This window comes from Diceros bicornis, chromosome X (genome assembly GCF_020826845.1).
Source record: "Diceros bicornis minor isolate mBicDic1 chromosome X, mDicBic1.mat.cur, whole genome shotgun sequence".
In the NCBI taxonomy this organism is placed as follows: Eukaryota; Metazoa; Chordata; class Mammalia; order Perissodactyla; family Rhinocerotidae; genus Diceros; species Diceros bicornis.
The window spans coordinates 60,967,486-60,991,177 of record NC_080781.1 but is presented as its reverse complement, the minus strand read 5'-3'; positions in this window follow the sequence as shown (position 1 = coordinate 60,991,177).

Sequence of the window (23,692 nt, the reverse complement as noted above, 5' to 3'; positions counted from 1 at the left end):
CTCTGTCTCAGTCTCTTCTTGAGTCAAATGAAGATCATAATAACACCTACTTCATAGATTTGTTGTGAAAATGAAATGAGATAATATATGTAAAGTGTTGAGTACAATGACTGCACTTGATGAACATGTAATATTATTAGTTATTAGTATTAGGCAGCAGTTTTCATCGAAGTACAAACTGTCAGACCTGGAACAGAACTCAGAGGAACCTAGTCCACTCCCGTATATGTAGATTGAATAGAGTTTCAGAGAATCTGAATGTCTGAACCAGAAAAACTCTAATTGTATAGGAAACTGAGTCTTATCAGTGAAGAGATTTGGCCTAGGTCACTCAGAGAGTTAGTGTGAATTAGTGTGAAACTAAACTTTCCTGCCTCCTAACCCAATGTGCCTGCCACTGCATTGTTCTGAACTGGGATTGTAGAGTTAGAGGACAGATGAAGGTAATTATTTAAAAACTATAAACCGAGGAGCCTGTTCTTTCTCTCCAACTCTCCTCAGGGACCTACTTTTATTCCCTGAAGGAAGCCATGACCGCTAATGACTTAATGGTTTTACTGACCCAGAAGTGAATAGCAAAGAAAGCATGGGGTTTGATTTCCAGAGTCTTGAATTTTAGTCTTGATTCTGCCACTTAACTAGCTGTGTGACATTGTGACAAGTCGCTTGCTCACTTGGAGCCTCGGTTTCCTCATGTGCAGAATGTTGATAAAAATAGCTGTCCTGCTTTCTTAACAGAGTTCTTGGAAAACTGAATGCAGTAATGTATGTGTATGCCAAGTGCTATCCAAATGTTGGGTGATATTTTTATTGATTGTATCATGTTAATGCTGGTCGTTTATGACATTTCCCAGAATGTGTTATTTAAAACGCCTTCACAGGGTACGGGGGGAGGTGGTCAATTTGCTTTTCCAAGTATACAAACATCCTCCTTCTCCTTAAATTTGGGAGACTGTGTTTGATTTCCCCACTGGCTGTATCAGTGACTGGAGATGTGTGCTCCCAGTGTTTGTGAGGGATCACTAAAGTCTACTCTCTCTTTGTATGCTCTTCAACAAAATTTGGATTCTGGAGCCCAGGGATACAAAAATTATATCACAAACACATATAAAACTGTTTCCCACATATAATCACTGTTAATAGTTTGGAATACTTTCTTCAGACTTGTTTTATTCCTAATACATATAAATATGTGTATGTCTATATATTTGCATATATAGCATTTTATTTTTATAGTAATGGGATTATACTATTATAATGTTTTATCATTTCCTTTATCCACTTAATAAATCTTGAATACATTTCCATTTGAGTACAAAAGATTGGCTTCATTCCCTTTAAAAATGACATAGTATTCCATTTAATTAGTCCCTTATTGATTTATATTTAGGTTGTTTCCAACTTTTCACAATGTCAAGCAATTCTACAACTGGAGATTACTCTGTCTCTCTGTGTGTGTGTGTGTGTGTGTGTGTGTGTGTGTGTGTATCTTTACGTGATTATCCAGATATTTCTGTAGGACAAATTCCTATACAATTTTTGGGTCAAAGAGTGTGGACATTTCAAATTCTGATAGAGACTAGCATATTGCCCAATTTATACTCCAATTGTCAGTCAATTGAAGAACTAAATTTCACACACATTCTTTAATCTATGCATTTGATAGGTGAAAAATCTCATTGCTGTTTTGATTTGAAATTAAATATATGAGCTGCACATCGATTTGTATATTTAATGGCTATTTCTATTTCTTCTGTGAATTTTCTTTTTCAGTCCGTTGTCCATTTATCTTTAAGAGTATTAATTGTATTTGTTATATAGGTTGCAAACATGCTAAAATAAGAGCCAGTCCATGTGAGAGAAAAGAGATCCAGACAGAGAATCAAGAGGCTTGGGTTATAAGCCCCATTTAGACACTAACTTGCTGTGCAACCTTGAACAAGTCAGTTAACTTATCCATGCCTCATTTTCCTCACCTCCAAGATGGATTAATAATGACTATTTCATTCTCTTTGCTAATAGCATTCCTATAAAGCTCAAATGAGATTTTGTTACAAGTGCTTTGTGAACTGAAGAGCCCTATGAAAGTATAAAGCAATATTGGCAAATAAGGCAGCCAGCCTGAAAACTGACAGAATAAACAGAAAAGTCAATTAGGATGCAAAAAGCCATAAAATTTATTTTAAAATATATTATTACTTTAAAAATCTTTGAGTTAAAAGCAATTAACCTCTACAGAAACATTTGCACAAGTGCAAAAACATATATATGTATATATTCATATACACATATATGAAGATGTTTAACATAGCATTAATTATATTTGTGAAAAATTGGAATTCTTATAAATATTTACTAATAGGAGATTGATTAAATATATATTTCTCCACAATGAATCACTGCAGTCACTAAAATGGAATAAGATTGATCTATATGTGTTGACAAGGGAAGATGTCCAAGATGTGTTATTAAGTGCAAAAAGCAAATTGTAAAACATTAAGTATGTATGATCATATATATGTAAAATAAACAATAATATTTGTATAGGAATATATATTACATATAAATATATAAAGTATCACAATATAATAAATAGTTATATATATAATTATATTATTTGTCCATATAATTATATTATATATATTATATTATATATTTAATCTAGAGCAGGGCTCCTCAAATGACAGCCCACGGGCCAAATTCAGCCACACCACCATTTTTGTAAATAAAGTTTTATTGGAACACAGCCATGATCATTCATTTATCAATTGTTTCTGACAGCTTTTATGCTATGGCCCCCAAAGCCTAAAATATTTAAAAATTAAATATATAGATTCCTGACGCCTAATCTAGAGAAATGTATACTGTACCATTAAGAGTTGTTACCTCAGGGTGGTGTAAGTATGAGAGACATTCACTTTCTAGATATGCTTCTTCACGGGAAGGCTGTACTCATCATCTGATTTCCTCAAATGATTGCATCTTACATAATTATACTACTGATATCAAAACCAAGAATTTTACATTGGTAGAATGTGTGTAATAGCTCTGTCATTTTATTGCTGTGTAGATTCATGTACCATCACTGCAATCAAGATAGAGAACAATTCCATTACCACAAAGATCTCCCTCATGTTGCTCCTTTACAGTTACATCCAGGCTTTTTCTCAACCCATTATCCCTAACCCCTAGAAACCACTAATCTCTTCCCCTTCTCTACAATTTTGTTATTTCAAGAGTGTATATAAATGGGTAATACTGTATTTTACCATTTGAAACTGTCTTCTTCCACTCTGCATAATGCCTTTGAGACTCATATAAATTGTTATGTGTATCAACAGTTCATTATTGTTTATTGCAAAGTAGTATTCCATTGTATGAATGTACTATAGTTGTTTATTTACTCACACACTGAGGGACAACATATATACACTTAAGTGTTCCAATCTATTTAGAATTAATATTCTACCACTTTGAGTACAATGTAGAAACCTTACTAGCATATAGGTCCCTTTACCCTTCCTTTATATGTTTTAGTTATCATATATATTACATCTACATACATTGAAAACTCCACCAGATAGTGTTACCATTTTTGCTTTCAATTATCTTGCATACTTTAAAGAACTTAAAAAGAGAAAAATAGTCTATTATATTTTCACAGATATTTATCTTCTTATTGTTCTTTTTTCATTCCTGACATTCCAAGATACTCCCTGGAATCATTTTCTTTCTGTCTGAAGAACTTTTTTTATCATTTCTTTTAGAGCAGGTCTGCTGGTGATGAATTCTTTTATTTTTTATTCATCTGAAAATGTCTTTATTTCAGCTTCATTCCTAAAAATTATTTTTACTGTATTTAGAATTCAGGTTAATAATTGTTTCAGCACTTTAAAGATGTCTTTTTGCCTCCATGGTTTCTGATTAGAAATATGTAGTCATTTGAATCTTTGTTTCCCCATATAAAATGCATTGGCTTTCTCTAACTGACTTCAAGATTTTTTTCATTACCTTTGATTTGTAGCAGTTTGAATATGATGTGTCTACATGTGGATTTATTTGAGTTTATCCATTTGAAATTTGGCTGAGTTTCTTCAATCTGTAAGTTTATGTCTTTCAACAATTTTGGGAAGTTTTCAGCCATTATTACTTCAAACAATTTTTTTCTACATAACATTCTTGCCCTTTCCTTTCTGGGACTCTGATGACATGAATATTAGATCTTTTAGTGTTGTCCCACAATACTTGAACCCCTGTTCATTTTTCTTTTCTCTCTTTTTTCTTCGGAGTAGATAATTTATATTACCCTGTCTTCAGATTCACTAACTCTGTTCTCTGTTATCTCCAATCTGCTATTGAATGCTTTCAGTCAGTGTCTTAGTTATTGCATTTTTCAGTTCTAAAATTTCCATTACACTCTTTTTTGTAGCTTCTATTTCTCTGCTAAAAACTTTTATCTTTCCATTCATTTTCAGAGTGTTCTTATCCATTTCTTGGTTATAATAGCTATTTTAAAGTGTGTTTCTGATAATTGTAACATCTAGTTCATCTTAGGATTGGCATATTTTGATTGTATTTTTCTCTTGAGAATTGTTGAGATTTTTCTAGTTCTTTGTATGTTGAGTGATTATTATTGTAGGCTGGATATTTTAAATATTATATATGAGACTCTAGGTCTTGTTTTAATTCTATTGAGATTGTTAATAAATTTTTGTTTGTTTTAGCAGGCTTTAGTTCTCAAGTTCTGATCCACCTTCTGTGGACTGTGGTTTGAACATCAGTTCAATTTTCAAAGCCTTTGAAATGCTATTCATTGATTTTTTGAGGAATCTCCATACTGCTTTCCATAGTGGCTGCACCAGTTTGCACTCCCACCAGCAGTGTATGAGAGTTCCCTTCTCTCCACATCCTCTGCAACACATGTTGTTTCCTGTCTTGTTAATTATAGCCATTCTGACGGGCGTGAGGTGATATCTCATTGTAGTTTTGATTTGCATTTCCCTGATAGTTAATGATTTTGAACATCTTTTCATGTGTCTGTTGGTCATCTGTATATCTTCTTTGGAGAAATGTCTGTTCAGGTCTTCTGACCATTTTTTAATTGGGTTGGTAGTTTTATTGTTGTTGAGATGCATGAGTTCTTTATATATTTTGGAGATTAAGCCCTTATCAGGTGTATGGTTTGCAAATATCTTCTCCCAATTCTTAGGTTGTCTTTTCGTTTTGTTAATGGTTTCCTTTGCTGTGCAGAAGGTTTTTAGTTTGATGTAGTCCCATTTGTTTATTTTTTCTATTGCTTCTCTTGCCCGGTCAGACATGGTGCTTGAAAATATGTTGCTAAGACCGATGTCGAAGAGCGTACTGCCTATGTTTTCTTCTAGAAGTTTCATAGTTTCAGGTCTTACATTCAAGTCTTTAATCCATTTGGAGTTAATTTTTGTGTATGGTGTAAGGTAAGGGTCTTCTTTCATCATTTTGCATGTGGCTGTCCAGTTTTCCCAACACCATTTTTTGAAGAGACTTTCTTTTCTCCATTGTATGTTCTTGGCTCCTTTGTCAAAGATTAGCTGTCCATAGATGTGTGGGTTTATTTCTGGGCTTTTGATTCTATTCCATTGATCTGTGTGTCTGTTTTTGTGCCAGTACCATGCTGTTTTGGTTACTATAGCTTTGTAGTATATTTTGAAATCAGGGAGTGTGATACCTCCAGCTTTGTTCTTTTTTCTCAGGATTCCTTTACCTATTCAGGGTCTTTTGTCGTTCTATATAAATTTTAGGATTCTTTGTTCTATTTCTGTGAAAAATGTTGTTGGAACTTTGATAGGGATTGCTTTGAATCTATAGATTGCTTTAGGAAGTATGGACATCTTAACTATGTTAATTCTTCCAATCCAAGAGCACCGAATATCTTTCCATTTCTTTGTGTCTTCTTCACTTTCTTTCAGCAATATTTTATACTTTTCAGCGTACAGATCTTTCACCTCTTTGGGTAAGTTTATTCCTAGGTATTTTATTCTTTTTGTTGCAATTGTAAATGGGATGGTATTCTTAATTTCTCTTGCTGCTACTTCGTTGTTAGTGTATAGAAATGCAACTGATTTTAGTATGTTGATTTTGTATTCTGCAACTTTACGGTATTAGTTTATTACTTCTAAAAGTTTTCTGGTGGATTCTTTAGGGTTTTCTAGATATAAAATCATTTCATCTGCAAATAGTGAGAGTTTCACTTGTTCTTTTCCAATTTGGATCCCTTTTATTTCTTTTTCTTGCCTGATTGCTATGGCTAGGACTTCCAGTACTATGTTAAATAGGAGTGGTGACAGTGGGCATCCTTGTCTGGTTCCTGTTCTTATAGGGATAGATTTCAGATTTTCACCATTGAGGATGATATTAGCTGTGGGTTTGTCCTATATGGGCTTTATGATGTTGAGGTACTTTCATTCTATACCCAGTTTATTCAGAGGTTTTATCATAAATGGATGCTGTATCTTGTCAAATGCTTTCTCTGCATCTATTGAGATGATCATGTGATTTTTATTTTTCATTTTATTATTGTAGTGTATCACGTTGATTGATTTGTGAATGTTGAACCATCCCTGCATACCTGGAATAAATCCCACTTGATCACGGTGTATAATCTTTTTAACGTATTGTTCTATGCGATTTGCTAGTATTTTGTTGAGGATTTTTGCATCGATGTTCATAAGTGATATTGGCCTCTAATATTTTTTATTTGTGTTGTCCTTGTCTGGTTTAGGTATCAGGGTAATGTCGGCTTCGTAGAATTAGTTAGGGAGCTTCCCCCCCTCCTTAATTTTTTGGAAGAGTTTGAGATGGATAGGTATTGAGTCTGCTTTGAATGTTTGGTCGAATTGACCAGGGAAGCCGTCTGTTCCTGGACTTTTATTTTTGGGGAGGTTTTTGATTACTGTTTCACTCTCCTTACTGGTGATTGGTCTATTCAAATTCTCTATTTCTTCTTGATTCAGTTTTGGAAGGTTGTATGATTCTAAGAATTTATCCTTTTCCTTCAGATTGTCGAATTTGTTGGCATATAGCTTTTCATAGTATTCTCTTATAATCTTTTGCATTTCTGAGGTGTCTTGTAATTTCTCCTCTTTCATTTCTGATTTTACTTATTTGAGCCTTCTCTCTTTTTTTCTTGGTGAGTCTAGCTAAAGGTTTGTCAATTTTGTTTATCTTTTCAAAGAACCAGCTCTTGGTTTTATTAATTTTTTCTATTGTTTTTTTAGTCTCTATTTCACTTATTTCTGCTCTGATTTTTATTATTTCCCTCTTTCTACTGATTTTGGGCTTTGTTTGTTCTTCTTTTTCCAGTTCCTTTAGGTGCATTGTTAGATTGTTTATTTGAGATTTTTCTTATTTGTTGAGATAGGCCTGTATTGCTATAAACTTGCCTCTTAGAACTGCTTTTGCTGTATCCCATAAATTCCGGCATGTCGTATTTTCATTTTCGTTTGTCTCCAGGTATTTTTTGATTTTTCCTTTGATTTCTTCGTTGACCCAATCATTGTTCAATAGCATTTTGTTTAATCTCCATGTATTTGTGACTTTTCTGATTTTCTCCCTATAGTTGATTTCTAGTTTCATACCATTGTGGTCAGAAAAGATTCTTGGTATTATTTCAATCTTCTTAAATTTATGGAGAGCTTGTTTTGTGGCCTAATATGTGATCAATCCCGGAGAATGTTCCATGTGCATTTGAAAAGAATGTGTATTCTTTGGTTTTTGGATGTAATGCTCTGTATATATCTACTAGGTCTATCTGTTCTAGTGTGTCATTTAAGGCCAATGTTTCCTTATTGATCTTCTGTTTGGATGATCTATCCATTGGTGTAATTGGAGTGTTCAAGTCCCCTACTATTATTGCATTACTGTCTATTTCTCTTTTTATGTCTGTTAATAATTGCTTTATATATTTACGTCCTCCTATGTTGGGTGCGTACATATTTACAAGTCTTATAGCCTCTTGTTGGATTGTTCCCTTGATCATCATGTAATGTCCTTCTTTGTCTCTTTTTACAGTTTTTTTTTTAAAGTCTATTTAACCTGATATGAGTATTGCTACCCCAGCTTTCTTTTCATTGCCATTTGCGTGGAATATCTTTTCCATCCCTTCACATTCTCTTTGTGTCTTTAGGTCTGAATTGTGTCTCTTGTATGCCGCATATATATGGGTCTTATTTTTTTATCCAATCAGCCACCCTATGCCTTTTAATTGGAGCATTTAGTCCATTGATGTTTAAAGTTGCTATTGATAAGTATGTACTTACTGCCATTTTAAACCTTTTTTTTTCTCAGTTTTAGTAGTCCTCTATACAGAATTGATGGTCTCTTTACTTTGACCTCTGTCTGAAAGCTCTACTCTTTAACTCCCTTCCTGCCTCATTTCATGTTTTCGATGTCATATCTGACCTCTTTTTTGTGCAATTGTATCCATTACTCTCTTTTCATGGAAATAGATAATTTTTCCTGTTTGTAGTCTTCTCTTTTCCCCTTAAATCAGTCCTTTTAACATTTCATGTAGCACTGGTTTCTTGGTGACAAACTCCTTTAATTTTTGCTTGTCTGGGAAAATTTTTATCTCTCGTTCTATTTTGAATGATAACCTTGCCAGGTAGAGTATTCTTGGCTGTAAGTTTTTTCCTTTTAGCTCTTTAAATATATCGTGCTTCTCTCTAGTAGCCTGTAAGGTTTCTGCTGAGAAGTCAGCTGATAGCATTATGGGGTTTCCTTTGTATGTAACTTGTCTTTCTCTTGAGGCTCTTAGGCTTCTCTCTTTATCTTTAATTCTGGACATTTTGATTATGATGTGTCTTGGTTTGGGCCCCTTTGGGTTTATCTTGTTTGGTGCTCTCTGTGCTTCCTTTACCTGGATGTCTGTTTCCTTCCTTAGGTTAGGGAAGTTTTCATCTATTATTTCATCAAATAGATTCTCTGCCCCTTTGTGTTGCTCTTCTCTTTCTGGGACACCTATAACACGGATGTTAGTGCAGTTGATGTTGTCCCAGAGGTCCCTTAGACTGTCCTCACTCTTTTTAATTCTTTTTTCTTTTACCTGTTCAGCTTGGGTAATTTCTTCTAGTCTTTCATCCAGCTTGCAGATCCGTTCTTCTGTATCCTCTACTCTGCTTTTGAGTCCCTCCAGTGAATTTTTCATTTCCAGTATTGTATTCTTTATTTCTGATTGGTTTTATTTTATATCTTCCATTTCTTTGTTGACATTCTCTCTGAGTTCATCTATTCTTCTCCCCAGATCAGTCAGCATCCTTAACACTCTTTGTTGGAACTCTCTGTTGGGTAGGTTGTTCATTTCTGTTTCACTTCATTCCTTTTCCAGGGTTTTGTCCTGTTCTCTTACTTAGAATGTATTCTTTTGCCTTCTCATTTTGCCTCTTTCCCTGTGCTTGTGTCTGTGTATTAGGTAGGTCAGCTACCTCTCCTGCTCTTGGATAGGTGCCCTTATATATGTGATGACTTAGGAGGCCTGCAGTGTGCTTCCCTCATTTCTCAATATTCCAGGAGTGACCCCCATGTGGGCTAAGTGTGTCCTTCTGTTGTGGCATGTTTGCTCTCCCTGTAGGTCCCCAGGGAGCCTGAGTTATGCTCCTGGCCAGCTGTTGTAATGCTCAGCTGCTTGTAGTTGTCGTGGGCCCTTCAGTCTCTTTATCGAGTATGGGAAGCCCCAGCACAGTTGGCTGCAAGTTCTAATACCACATTTGTGTTGCAGTATTTCTTTTAGGTAAGTAGTCTCCCAGCGTGCCAGGTTGTTAGGCTCAGGGGCTTACAATTGCTGTAAGCCTCCCATCTTTAGGTCTCTTGTCAGCTCTCTGAGGATTGCAGCTGTGTGGGGCTGGCCTCAGGCATGGGAGCACCCAATTGTTTCAGGCTTTGGAAGGTGGGGCAAACCCCCTATGTGGGTCTTTGAGAAGCACAAGTCTTCTGTAGCTGACAAGCCCCACTGCCCACAGGTCCACACACACAGTCAACACAGTCCTGCCCCGTGTGTGCACCCTGACCTCCTCAATTGGACCCAGTCTCTCCCGGCGGGAGCCCCACTCACTCCACCACTGCTCCACACTCTCCACCTGCTCCTTGTGCATGCCCTGCCCCACTGAAGTGGGCTTAGTCTCCAGGCTGCAGAGAATCCAGTCACCAATCTATGCAAGCCCACAAGTTGCCTGAGGGCTTGTTGTTGGGTGGGGACAGTCCCTAGGGTGGGCTGCTTGCCCTGGCTGAGCTGGATTAAATCGGTGCTCTAGTGGATGGGGCAGACCCTGGGCTAGCAGGCCCCAGGGAGAACTCCAATGGCGTCTGTGTCAGCATGCCCACACTAGGCCACAACAATGGCCACCACCAATGTCCCAGTCCCTGGAGAGGTCTCACCTGTCACTGCGATGCATTCAGAGCATATCAGGTGAGTCTCTTTTCCCCAAAGGGATGTGCACCTTTCCTTCTGGTGATTTTAGGTTGCTTTTTGAAATGGGTGAGTTTGTGCATGGGCCCTTTAAGAGCCAGTTTTAATTTCTTTGTGAACCAGCTTTTCTGGGGGTACTCCCCAATATTTTAGTAGCAGGCAAAGTCACATATTATGCCACTCGTCTGGATTGTGCTGGGTCCACAAAATGCCTACAGCGGGAGCACTCCCAGCTCAGGGCCCCCGCTCCTCCAGGTAGGGCTGTGTACCTTTGGGCTGCTCCTGGGCGGCCGTGAGGCACTGCTGCTTGTGAAGGTGGCGTTTTTTCTCTCCAGAAGGGAGTTTCTGCCTCTTCCACCTCAATTAGGATTGTCCTTTGTTGCAGGAGTTCCTCTTATCCAGTTTTCAGTTCTCTCTTGGGGTAATTTTTCCGCGAGTAGCTGTAAATTGGCTGTGTCCACGGGAGGAGGTGAGTTCAGAGTCTGCTTACGCTGCCATCTTGACTTCTCCCCCCTAGTTTTTTTTTTAAGTGAAAAAATTATATATACACTAAGATTATAATCCTGTAAAATAGGTATAGACACAAAAGGTAAAATTTGCTTGGGAGCTCATAGGATTATGGTTATATGTTCATACTTTTTTCCTTTTAAAAATCTCCTTTTATGTTGTAAGAATATTAAAACTATCATTACTATGTCATAAACTATATCATAATATATCATGACCTATATTTATTTTAAAAGTTCTCTTTTTAGATCTTTATAAATTCAGTTGTTAGCTTCATACGGAACTTTAAAAAATTATGTTCATTATTTTCTAAATCTCAAATCTTTTTTTTTTTTTTTTTGAAAATTGCCTGGTGTTTGCATATGACCTTAAGCATAACACGACACAAACCTACTCTGTAAATTCTGAAGCAAATCATGTACAATTTTGACCACCTACCTCTTCTCTTCTTCATGTTTCCTTGTCAGTCTGAATGAAGAGGTTTGTGAATTTGGCCAACAGCTCTTCAGGATTGAGTCTTCTAAGTAATCTGGGTAGCTCCGTTTGGGACACTGGAAGATTTCTCTTACTTACTTGTTAGTGTTTTCTCTGAGAGTCAAGGAGGGCAACTGAGTCTCCTGGCTAGAACAGAGAACCAGGATCCAGGGTTCCCATCTCCTCTGGCCAGATGCTTCTCAACCTTGATACTTGACTTAAACAAGACCTTACTCTCTCAGGATCACCTCTTCCCAAAACCTTGGCAATTGACTTCCACACACATATGCTGATGACTCTGTAAACCTTAAATTGTGGGTGCCAATTGTTATTCACCACTGTAAGTATATTTGTTTTCTCCCCTCCCCTCTAAAATATCCCATTTAAAGAGTATTACTTTGGCAATTAAGATGACTAAGACAAAAGGTACCAATTCTAGAGATATGATATAGTACGTTTGCAAAAAAAGATTTTCAACTTAAGTTTTGCTCTTCCAAAGAGAAGGTTTTGTTAGTTTTATTTTCTTTACCTTGTTTTGTTTTGTTTTAATTGGTATCAGTTACTTAATTTTATTTCTCCAATATTTCTGACAAGATGCTAGCCTCATCCTAGTTACCTGAAATATAGACATTTTCAAATTCAGCATATCTCAAACTGCCCTCATATTCTCTCTCAAACATGGGGGCACCCAGAACTTCTCATAATTTGCCTTATATTATATTTATCATGTTTCTACTCCATTTTATTTCAAGCTTTTTTATGATTCGTACTGTACCTTACTGCCCTCAGAAACCCCAGGCATGTTATACATGCTGACGTGGGATGAACTCATTTGTGGGTTTAGGTTAACTGAATTTTTTTAATTGACTTTACTTTTTAAAACATTTAATAGACTTTATATTTTAGAGCAGTTTTAGGTTCATAGCAAAATTGAGCAAAAGGTACAGAGATTTCCCATATACCTTCTGCCTCCGCTAGACATTATTTTTAAAACTGTTTTAGATTTACTGAAAAATTGAGAAGATAGCACAGAGAGTTCTTATATAGCTTTCACCCAGTTTCCCCTATTATCAACATCTTATATTAGTATGGCACATTTGCTACAGTTAATGAGCAAATATTGATACATTATTATTAACTAAAGCCCGTAGTTTATTCAGATTTCCTTAGATTTTATGGCATGTTCTTTTCTGTTCCAGGATCCCATCTAGGATGCCACATTACATTTAACGTCCTGTTTCCTTAAGCTGGCTATGATAGATTCTCAGACTTTCTTTGTTTTTGATGACCTTGATAATTTTAAGGAGTATCAGTTGGATATGTTATAGAATATCCCTCAATTTGGATTTGAAAACCATAATGTTTTTCATGGTCAAACTGAGATATGGGTTTTGTAAGGAAGACCACAGATGTGAATTGCACTTTGCAACATCATATCAATGTCATATACTATCAACTGATGATGTTAACTGTGATCACCTGGCTGAGGTAGTGTTTGTTAGGTTTTTCCATGTTACTTTTTTCCCTTTTCCACACTGTTGTCTTTGGAAGGAAGTCAGAATGCGCAGCCTATACTTAAGGAATGGGGAGTTTTCCCTACCTCTTTGAGAAGGAAGTTTTACCACATTGAGTAAATTAAACATCCATCAGTCCTTACTCATATAAATAAATAATTGAATAAAAAAGTAAATGGGAAAGAAGGACAGTTCCTCCTTACAGGAAAATTTCAATTAATACATATGGAAAGGAAGAGAGAAATAGAGCATCACCATTTGGAAAGAAATAATACATGTTGCAGAAAAGACAGATGCTAAAATTAGTGGGCTGCTGTTTGAGGAGAAACAAGACCTGCATAGTATCAAATTATTTCTCCCAACATATGTATCAACTATATATCAAAGGGAAATACAGTAACTTCATAGTGGAAAAACCCTGAAGACATCACCTTAATTAAGTGATCAAGGTAAACATTACTAGCAATAAGACATATTGACATCATGAACCTCTTGATATGATGCACTGAGAAAGAATTTTTGGTATTACTTTTTTTTTTAGAATCTTTGGGATTTTCTACATAGACAATCATGTCGTCTGAAAAGGTAGTTTTATTTTTTCCTTCTGAATCTGTATACCTTTTATTTTCTTTTCTCATATTAGTGCACTAGCTAGGATAGGCAGTACAATGTTGAATGGAAGTGATGAGAGGAGACATCCTTGCATTTTTCCTGATCTTAGGGGGAAAGCATTCAGTTTCTCACCATTAGGTGTGATGTTAGCTGTAGGTTTTCTTTAGATATTCTTTATCAAGTTGAGGAAGTTCCTAGTTTGCTGAGAGGCTTTTTTTTCATGAATGAGTATTGGATTTTGTCAAATGCTTTTTCTGCATTAATTTAAATGATCATGGGATTTTTCTTATTCAGCTTATTGGTATGGTGGGATACACTGAATGATCTTCAACTGGTGAACCAGCCTTGCATATCTGTGATAAATGCCACTTGGTTGTGGTATATAATTCTTTTTTACATTGTTGAATTCAATTTTGGTAAGATTTTGTTGAGGATTTTTGCATCTACACTCATGAGAGATATTGGTCTGTAGCTTTCTTTTCTTGCAATGTATTTATCTGGATTTGGTATTAGAGTAATGCTGGCTTCGTAGAATGAGTAAGGAAGTATTTCTTCTGCTTTTATTTTCTGGAAGAGATTGTAGAAAATAGGTATCATTTCTTCCTTATATATTTGTAAGAATTCACCAGTGAAACAATCTGGGCCTTGTGCTTTCTTTTTTGGAAGGTTATTAATTATTCATTAGATTTCTTTAGTAAATATAACCCTATTCAGATCACAGTCATGCATCGCTTAATAATGGGGATAGGTTCTGAGAAAGGTGTTGTTAGGCAATTTCATCACTGTGAAAACATCACAGAGTGTACTTACACAAACCTGGATGTACAGCCTACCACACACCTAGGCTACATGGTACTAATCTTATGGGACCACTGTTGTATATGCAGTCCATCATTGACCAAAACATCATTATGTGGTGCATGACTGTACTTCTTTGATAGATCCAGGCCTATTTCAGATATAGGCATATTCAAAGCTTTGGTTATTTGTGTCTTTCAAGGAATTGGTCCATTTCATCTAAGTTATCAAATTTGTGGGCACAAAATTGTTCATAATATTCCTTTATTATCCTTTTAATATTCATAGGATCAATAGAGGTGGCCCCTTTTCCATTTCTCATATTAGTAATTTGTGTCTTCTCTTTTTTCTTGGTTACTTGGCTAGAGGTTGACAATTTTATTGATGTTTTCTCTATGTTTTCTTGTTTTCAATTCCATTTATTTTCTTCTGCTTGCATTATGCTCAAACTGCTCTTCCATCTCTAGTTTTATAGGTGGAAGCTTAGATTATTGATTTTAGATACTTTTTTCTTTTCTAAAATATGAATTTAATACTATAAATTTCCCTCTAAACACTATTTCTGCTTTGGAGATTTCTTTGATCCATACAGTATTCAGAAGTGTGTTGTTTCATCTCCAAATATTTTGAGGTTTTCCAGCTTTCTTTCTGTTATTGAGTTCTAGTTTCCTTTGTGGTTTGACAGCATGCTTTGTATGATTTCTATTCTTTTACATTTGGGAAGGTGCATTTTATGGCTCAGAATGTGATCTATCTTGGTGAGTGTTTCATATGAGCTTGAGAAGAATGTATTCTGCTGCTGTTGGTTGAAGTATTCTACATATGTCAATGAGATCCAGTTAATTGGTGGGGCTATTGAGCTCAACTATATTCTTACTGATTTTCTGCTTGCTTGATTTATCAATTACTGAAAGAGGAGTGTTGAAGTCTTGAATTATAATAGTGGCTTTGTATATTTCTCCTTGCAGTTCTATCAGTTTTTGCCTCAAGTATTTTGACGTTTTTTTGGTAGGCGTACATGTAAAGGATGTCTTGTTTTCTTGGAACATTAACCCTGTTAGCATTATGTAATACTCCTATCAATCCCTGATAATTTTCCTTGTTCTGAAGTCTACTTTGTCTGAAATTAATATAGCTACTCAAGCTTTCTTTTAATTAGTGTTAGCTAGTGTTAGCTAATTAGTTTGATGGTGTATCTTTCTGCTTAACTATTTTTTCATTGTGGCTGTATACTCACAATGTAAAATTCACCATTTTCACCATTTTAAAGTGTATAATCACTGGCATTTAATACATTGACAATGTTTTGCAATAATAAGAACTGTTGGGTCTCAGAACATATTCATCACCCCAAAAGGAGGCTCCATAATCATTAGGCAGTCACTCCTCATTACCCCCTCCTCCTGGCCCCTGGAAACAACTAATCCACTTTCTGTCTCTATAGATTTGCCTATTCTGAATATTTTATATAAATGGAATTATGCAATATGTGGCCTTTTGTAGCTGGCTTTTTTCACTTAGCATAATGTTATCAAGGTTCATCCATGTTGGAGCATGTATCGTTACTTCATTCTTTGTTATTGTCAAATAATATTCAATTGCGTGGATATACAACATTTCGTTTGTTCATTCATCTGTTGACTAACATTTGGGTTGTTTCTGCTTTGTGGTGATTGTGAATAATGCTGCTGTGAACAGCAGTGTATAAGTTTTTCCTTGAACACCTCTTTTAATTCTTTTGGATATATACCTAAGAGTGGAAATGCTCAGTCCTAAGCTGAGTTTAATACTTGGAAGAACTACCAAACTGTTTGCTATAGCAGCTGCACCATTTTCTAGTCCCATCAGCAATGTATGAGGGTTCCAGTTTCTTCACACACTTTCCAAAACTTGCTATTTTTTTTATTATTGTAGCCATCCTGGTTTATGTGAAGTGGTATCTCAATGTGGTTTTGATTTGCATTTCCCTCATTACTAATGATGTTGAGCATTGTTTCATGTGCTTGTTGGCCATATGAACCTTTTTTTAGAGAAATGTCAATTGAAGTTCTTTGCCTATTTTTAAATTGGGTTGCTTGTCTTTTTGTTGTTGAGTTGTAAGATTTCTTTATATATGCTGGATAATACACCCTTATCAGATATATAATTTGAAAATATTTTCTTCCATTATGTGAATTGTCTTCTATCTTTCTTGGTAGTGTCTTTTGTTGCACAAAAGGTTTTAATTTTGAGGAAGCCCAATTTATCTATTTTTTCCTTTGTTGCTTGTTCATTTGGTGTCATATCTAAGAAACCATTGCCAAATCCAAGGTTATAAAAACATATCCCTATGTTTTCTTCTAAGAGTTTTACAGTTTCAGCTCTTATGTTTAGATCTTTTATCTACTTTTATTTTTGTATATGGTGTAAGGTCAGGGTCCAATATCGTGCTTTTACATGTGGACATCCATTCATCCCAGCACTATTATTCTTCTAAGAGTTTTAGTTCTTATATTTAGGAATTTTATCTACTATGGTTATTTTTTAATATGGTATAAGGTGAGGATCCAACATCATTCTTTTAAATGTGGGTGTCCATTTGCCCCAACACCATCTGTTGAAGTGACTATTCCTTCCTCATTAAATGGTCTTGGCACCATTGTCAAAAATCAATTGACCAGTGATGTATGGGTTTATTTCTGGACTCTCAAAATTCTATTCCAATGATCTATATGTTCATTCTATGCAAGTACCATACTGTTTTGATTACTATAGTCTTGTAGTAAGGTTTAAAATTGGGACGTATGAGTCTTCCTACTTTGTTCTTCTTTTTCAAGATTGTTTTGACTACCTGGGATCCCTTGTAATTCCACATAACTGTTAGGATCAGCTTTTCCATTTCTGTAAAACACGTTAGAATTTTGATAGGGATTACATTGAATCAGTAGATTGCTTTTGGGGAGTATTGCCATCTCAAAAATATTAAGTCTTCCAATTCATTTATGTAGGCCTTCTTTGAATTCTTTCAGCAATGTTTTATAGTTTTCAGTCTTGCACCTCATTTGTTAAATTTATTCCTAAGTATTTTATTCTTTTTGATGCTATTGTAAGTAGGATTATTTTATTAATTTTCTTTTCAGATTGTTCATTTCAAGTTTATAGAAATACAATTGATTTTTGCATGTTTATCTTGCACCCTGAAACTTTTGCTGAATTAATTTATTAGTGCTGATTAGTTTTTGTGTATAGATTCTTTGGGGTTTTCTATATATAGGACCATGTCATCTGTGAATAGAGATAGTTTTACTTTTCCTTTTCAGATTTGGATGTCTTATTTCTTTTTTTGCCTAACTGCTCTGGCTAAAACTTCAGGTACCATGTTGAATAGCAGTGGTAAAAGTGGGAGTCCTTATATAACTCCCGATTTTAGGAGGAAAAGCTTTTAGTCTTTCACCATTGAATGTGATGTTAGCTATGTGTTTTTCATAAATGTCCTTTATCATGATGAGGAAGTTCCTTTGTATTCCTAGGTTTCTGAATGTTTTTATCATGCAAGGGTGTTGGATTTTGTCTAATGCCTTCTCTGTGTCAGTTGAGATGATTATGCCTTTTTTCCTTCCTTCTATTAATGTCATGTATTGCATTGATTGATTTTCATATTTTGAACCACCCTGAAAATCCTGGGATAAATTCCACTCAGTCATGGTTTATGATCCTTTTAAGATTCTGTTGAACTTGATTTGTTAGTATTTTGTTGAGGACTACTGTATCTATATTCATAAGTGATATTGGTTTATAGTTTAGTTGTGTTGTCTTTGCTTGGCTTTGGTGTCAAAGTAATACTGGCCTCATAGAATGAGTTACAAAAATCAATAAAACCAAACAATGATTCTTTAAAAAATCAGCAAAATTGATGAACATTTAGCTAGAATGACTAAGAAATAGAGAGAGGAGACATAATTAACTAAAACCAGAAATAAAAGTTGGAATATAACTATGGACCTTACATCAGTCTATCTAAAGATTTGTCAATTTTGTTGATCTTTTCTAAAAACTAATCTTTGGTTTCATTGATTGTCTCTACCATTTTTCTATTTTCTTTTCCATTTATTTCTGTTCTAATATTTGTTATTTCCTTTTTTCTGCCAGTTTCGCATTTAGTTTGCTCTTCCTTTTCTAGTTACTTTAGGGATAAAGTTAGGTTGTTGTTTTGAGACCTTTCTTCTTTTTTAAATTGAGGTAAAATACACATAACATATAATATTTATCATCTTTACCATTTTTAAGTATACTGTTTGGAAGTGTTCACTAAATTCACATTGTTGTGCAACCAATCTCCAGAACTTTCCATGTTTTAAAACTGAATCTCTATACCCATTAAACATCAACACCACATTTCCCCCTTCCCTTAGCCCCTGGCAACCACCATATCACTTTCTGTTTCTATGAGTTTGACGACTCTTGATACCTCATATAAGTTAAATCATATAGTATTTGTATTTTTGTGACTGGCTTATTTCACTTAGGATAATGTCCTCAATCTTCATCCATATTGTAGCATGTGTCAGATTTTTTTTTCCTTTTAAATTTAATATTCCATTGTGTATATATATACCACATTTTGTTTATCAATTAATCTGTCAATGTACTTTGAGTTGTTTCCACCTTTTGGCTATTGTGAATAATGCTGTTATGGACATGGGGGTACAAATATCTCTTTGAAACCCTGCTTTCAATACTTTCAGATATATACTCAGAAGTGGTATTGCATGAGTTATACGGTAATTATATTTTTAATTTTTTATATTTTCAATTTCTTGAGAAAGTGCCATACTATGTTTCATAGTGGCTGTGACACTTTACATTCTCACCAACAGTGCACAAGTTACCGATTTCTCCACATCCTCTCTAATACTTGTTATTTTCTGTTTTTTTGGTTTTTGTTTTTGATAGCAGCCCTCCTAATAGGTATGAGGTGGTACCTTATCATGGTTTGATTTACATTTCCCTAATGATTAGTGATGCTGAACTCTTTTCATATGCTTGTTGTCCATTTGCATATCTTCTTGAGAGAAATATCTATTCACATCCTTTGCCCATTTTGTAATGGGGTTATTTGTTGTTGTTGTTGTTATTGTTGTTGAGTTGTAGAGTTTTATATACACTGGATATTAAACTCTTGTCAAATATATGAGTTGCAAATATTTTCTCATATTCTTTAGGTTACCTTTTACTTTGTTGATTGTGTTCTTTGATGCAGAGAAGTTTTTTTTTATTTAGTTCAATTTACTTATTTTCAGTTTTATTGTCTGTACTTTTGGTGTTATGTAAAAGAAATCATTGTCAAATGCAATGTCATGAAGATTTCTCCCTTATATTTTCTTCTAAGAGTTCTATAGTTTTAGGTTTTATGTTTAGATCTTTGATCCATTTTGAGTTAATTTTTGTATAATATGTAAGGTAGGGGTCCAATTTCTTTCTTTTGCATATGAAATACAGTTTTCCCAGTACCATTTGGGGAAAAGGCTGCCCTTTTCCCATTGAATGGTCTTGACACTCTTGTCAAAAATCTTTTGACCATATATGAGAGGGTTTATTTCAGGGCTTTCTATTTTGTTCCCTTGATCTATATGTCTGTCTTTATGCCTGTACTACACTATTTTGATTACTGTAGCTTTGTAATATGTTTTGACATCAGGAAATGTGAGACTTCCAACTTTGTTCTTCTTTTTCAAAATTGTTTTGGCTATTTGAGGTCTCTTGAGATTCTATATGAATTTTAGGATGGATTTTTCTATTTATGCAAAAGATGCTATAGGGATTTTGATAGGGATTGCATTAAGTCTGTATATTTTGATTTCCTCCTCATTTCCTTTCCCGTATATGTACATATTATTTTCCGGTGTTACCATGGGGTTTAGTATTAACATCCTGAATTTATAGCATTCTACTTTGAATTGATACAAGCTTAGTTCAATATCATACAATTTATCAGCTCCTATACAGCTCTGGCATCATCTATGTGGATATTGTCACAAATTACATCTTTATCTATTGTGTACCTATTATGATAGATTTACAATTACTGTTTTATGAATTTATCATTTAAATTACATAGGACAAAAGAGGAGTTATAAAAAAAACATACAGTAATACTGGCTTTATATTTAACTATGTAGTTACCTTTACCGATGTTCTTTATTTCTTCATATGACCTCAACTTACAGTCTAATATTCTTTCATTTCAGCCTGAAGAACTCCCTGTAGATTTTTTTGTAGGGCAAGTCTACTAGAAAAAATCTTCCTCAGCTTTTTTTTTTCTGGGAATGTCTTAATCTCTCCTTAATTTTTGAGGGATAGTTTTGCCTGATATAAAGTTCTTGATTGAGTTTTTTCTTTTAGTACTTTAAATATGTTATCCCACTGCCTTCTGGTTTCCATGATGTTGGATAAGAAATTGCCTGTTAATCTTATTTAGAATCCCTTGTTCATGTTTGTTGCTTTTAAGACTTTTCTCTTTGTCTTTGGCTTCTGACTGATTAAAATCTATCTCAGTGTTGGCCATTTTTGCACTTTTCCTACTTATAGTTCTTAGATATGTAGATTCATGTCTTTCACCATATTTGAGAAATTTCAACAATTGTTTCTTTCAAATATTTTTTCTGCCCCTTTTTCTCTCTCTCTCTTTTCCTTTTGATATTTAAAGTCTTTGTCTACTAAGTCTAATGTCTAGGCTCAGGGAAGGTTTCTGTGAGGTTTTTTTTCCCCTACAAATGGGCCAAACTTTTCTGTTTTTTTTTATGCTTTATATATTTTTTTGTTGTTGAAAACTTGACATTTGGAATATTACTGTGGAAACTGGAAATTAGATCCTTCTCCTTCCCCAGGATTAGTTGTTGCTTGTTTGCGTCTGTAGCCATCTGTTTGTTTAGTGACTTTTCCAAGTTATTTTTGCAAAGCTGCGTTACATGTTGTGTGTGGAGACTGAAGTTTCCATTCCATTATTTCACCATCTAGCTGGAGTTCTGGCATAAATTTTCTTAAATGCCTGGAGACAAAAAGAAGGAAAAAAACACAAATGATACTCTCCTGGTCTTTATAAAATGGCTCTGAGCTGGGGCAGTCTTTTAACACTTAGCTTGGCTGCCTAAAATTCCGCCTTAGCCTTTATCTCCTGAATGTGTAGAGTGCATAGTTTAGCCAGAGTTGAAAGCTCTGGTCCCATCTGGTCTTTTCTTCACATTTTCTGTATATATATATATACAACTGTATCTGGTCCTGGACATATATGTTGCATTAAATCTTCCCTGGTATATATGAGAGATTTTCAAAGCCTTATTATCCCATGTATCTTTTTCCCCAGCCTCTTCCATCCCAGGCTTTGTAGTCTGTCTGCTGTTTATCCCATCAACTGTCCCTTGAACCAGTAGTATGCTGGTAGTATATTTCTTTAAAAATTTTTTAAGAGTTACAACCTGGGCAAGTGACCATAGCCCTGAGAGAATTCTGTGGGGAACCTAATAAAGTCAAGTCTTTGTTCTGGTCTCTAAGGGAACTGCCAGATAGCTCAAAATGTGTATCCACAGTTTTTTGTATTCAGATTCCACTTTACCCCTTTGGCACCAGCAAGCCACACCAAGAATGAGGAATGCCAGCAAGCTGGGGAGTGAGATATTGTAGGTGGGTAAGAAAAAATGCTAGAATGCTCTCTTCACACATTGCAGTGGCTTCTTCCTTCAATAAGCATTGCCCCAATTGCTGTAAATTTTTTACTACATTCTAAAAATTTCCAAAAATTTTGAATTCCAAAAACGTTGATTCTGGTAGTTTTTGCCAGCTTTAATGATTGCTTCAGTGGAATAACCAATTTTTGGAGCTCCCTACTCCACCATTTTCAGTTGTGCCACACATCACTTTACTTTTAACATATCTGAGTCTTTATCTTTAAACTAGGTTTCTTGTAGACAACACATAGTTGGATCTTGTTTTTTTATTCACTCTGACAATCTCTGTCTCTTAAGTGGTGTATTTATACAATTCACATTTAAAGTGATTATTCATATGGTTGGATTAATATCTACTATATTTGTAACTGATTTCTGTTCATTACACTGTTCTTTCTTTTTGTCTTGCTCTTTTTCTACTTTGTTTTTTTTAGAACTGTGTTTCTTTTATTAAGGAAAAGATATACTCAGAGTATCTAGTTTTCTTTGATTCAATTTAGAGAGGTTTTTATTTGTTTTTTTTAATTGAAGTATAATTGATATATACCATTATATTAGTTTTAGGTGCACAACATCATGATTCAATATTTGTATATATTGCAAAATGGTCACCACAATGTCTAGTTAACATCCATCATGACACATAGGTACAATTTTTTGTGTGTTATGAGAGCTTTTAAGATTTACTTTTTTAGCAACTTTAAATATACAATACAGTATTGCTAACTATAGTTACCATGCTGTGAATTACATCCCCAGGAATTATTTATTTTATAACTGGAAGTTTTAAAAAAATTTTTCTCAGTTTTATTAAGAAATAATTGACATATATCACTGTGTAAGTTTAAGGCATACAGCATGATGGTTTGATTTATATATATTGTAAAATGATTACCACGATAGGTTTAGTTAACATCCATAATCTCATATAGACACAGTAAAAGTAAAAGAAAAATGTTTCTCTTTGTGATGAGAACTCTTAGGCTCTACACTCTTAACTTTTCTTACACTCTTAACTTTTCTGTATGTCACAGAGAAGTGATAACTATAATCACCATGTTGTACATAACATCCCTAGTATTTACTTATCACATAACTGGAAGTTTATACCTTTCCACCACCTTTCTCCAATTCCCCCCCACTCCTGTACCTGCCTCTGGTAACCATAAATCTGATCTATTTTTCTATGAGTTTGGAGTTCTGTTTTATTTTGTTTTGCTTTTTAGATTGCACATATAAAGTATTCCAGTATTTCTCTTTCTCTGTCTGACTTATTTTACTTAGCATAATGACTTCCAGGTTTATCTATGTTGTCACAAATGGTAGCATTTCTTCATTTTTTATGGTTTAATAGTATTCCATTGTATATATACCATAACTTCTTTATCCATTCGTCCATTGATGGATACTTAGGTTGTTTCCATGTCTTGGCAATTATAAATAATGCTGCTATGAACATGGGGGTGCAGGTATCTTTTCGATTTAGTGTTTTTGTTTCCTTTAGATATATTCCCAGAAGTGGAATTGCTGGATCATATGGTAGTTCTATTTTTAATTTTTTGAGGAACCTCCATACTATTTTCCATAGTGGCTGTACCAATTTACAATCTCATCAACAGTGCACAAAGTTTTCCTTTTCTCCTCAT